The sequence below is a fragment of the Gracilinanus agilis genome, chromosome 1, assembly GCF_016433145.1.
Source record: "Gracilinanus agilis isolate LMUSP501 chromosome 1, AgileGrace, whole genome shotgun sequence".
In the NCBI taxonomy this organism is placed as follows: Eukaryota; Metazoa; Chordata; class Mammalia; order Didelphimorphia; family Didelphidae; genus Gracilinanus; species Gracilinanus agilis.
The window spans coordinates 1845703-1847584 of NC_058130.1; positions in this window are offsets into that span (position 1 = coordinate 1845703).

The window sequence follows — 1882 nt, forward strand, 5'->3', positions numbered from 1 at the left end:
TCCTTCCTTCCTTCCTTCCTTTCCTTCCTTTCCTTCCTTCCTTTCCTTCCTTCCTTCCTTCCTCCCTTCCTTCCCTCCTTCCTTCCTTCCTTCCTTCCTTCCTTCCTTCCTTCCTTCCTTCCAGTCATTTGCCCAAGGTCTCCCCAGCTGCTGTTAAGGATGGGGTTTGATCTCTGAGTTTCCTGTCTCTGCCTACTCTACCTGCTCTACCATCCTGAATCTTAAGCGATGGCCTAAAACTCGCCTTGCCCAGCCCCTGGGGCTCCGCCTCTGGGCATCTGACAGGCTGTGGAAGAGCCATTGGGAAAGGCAGCTTCTCCAGCTGCTTCGGCCTGCATCCTTCCCCATCAGGCAGACCCAAGCACTGGCAGCAGCTACCTGGGAGCCAGCCCTGCCCCCATGCCTTGGAGGCACCTATTGGGCTGATGGGAGAGACTAGTGATGGGGCCTTCACTTCCTTGGGAGCCTCATGCTTAGTGATGAAGTCTGTAGAGTACTAGAGTCACAAAGTCCCGAGTTTGAATCCTGCCTCTGCCCTTACCCAGTGCATGACCCTGAGCGAGTCACTTCATCTTTCTAAGCCTCGATCTTTTCATCTGTAATGTGGGTTATAGAGGAGCTGTGAGGATCAGATGAGCCGGTATTGGCAAAGTGCTTCACAAGCTTGACAGCCATCACCCTCAGCTTCTTGGGAAGGCCAGGAGCCTCCTTCTGCCTCTCCCTGTCTGCGGCCAGGGGGGAGACTCAGCCGCAGAAGTGGGGGCCTCCCAGTCATCTGCAGCCCTCTATTGAGAATGCCAGCCCTGTCGTCTGCATGGATCTTCTGGGGATGCTCTGAGCACAGACCGAATGGGAAGCAGCAGCCACACAGCCCTGGCCAGACCCAGCCGGCTCAGTGGGGGAGGGCCGGGGGTTCTCTGCTCCTCCCCCCTCCTTTGCCTCTCCCCTAACTCCCCATCCCCGGGGCGTGTGCACCTTTCAGTGTCTCGGTCTGTCAGGCTAGATCCCTCTATCTCCCCCCTGCTGGCCGGCTACCTGGCTCTGTCAGGCCGTCTCTGATCCTTGTCTCCCTTTTTGTGCGAGGCAGGCTGCCAGGGAGAGGAGGAGCGCCACAGCGAGGAGGCCCACGTTGCCAGAACCCCTGCCATCTTTCTGTGGGGGCCCGGGAGGAGCCCCAGTGAAGAAAGGGAGCCCCAGGTGTCTTTGCTGGCTGGGCAGTGAGCACAGGGCCGGGATGGTCTTGGGGAGCACGGCTCCTGAGGCCCGCAGGGCTGGGGGCACCGGCCTCCCCTCCCAAGGTCCGGGCGAGAGCAGGTGCTGCCCTCAGGCGGTGTCAGCCAGTCTGGAAGATGGTGACCCCACTCCAGGACAGAGGCTGTGGGTCTGTGGAGGCTCAGGAGCCAGGCGAGGAAATGGGTGGGGGCTTGAGGGGAAGCCCCAGGAGCAGCACGAGCCTTCCGGGAGGTCAGGAGGCAAGGGAATAGCAGCCCTCTTTTCCAGATGAAGAAACTGAGGCACAGCTACGAGGTTTCAGATGGGGCTCCAGCCCAGGCTCTCTGGCCTCCAGCCTCATGGGCTTACGCTAAGGCCTCGTGGCCATAGAACTCTGTCCCCTCTGTGGGCCTAGACCCGAGGAGGCCCAAACTCCAGGCCTGTTCCTCAAGATCACAGGGTCTGGGCGGGAGGAGGGGACAAGCTTAAGGCGGAGGGGAACGAGGCCTTCATCCTGGACGTCCAGCAGACAGCCGGAGAGTCAGGGCCAGGCACAGCAAAGAGCAAACCGGAGACAGACAGGCAGAGAGCGAGTCACAGATTGTTTCTGTTTTGCAGCCAGTGGCAGGAGAACAAAGAACGTGGTGGGGGGGTGGCTGGGGGGGTCTCC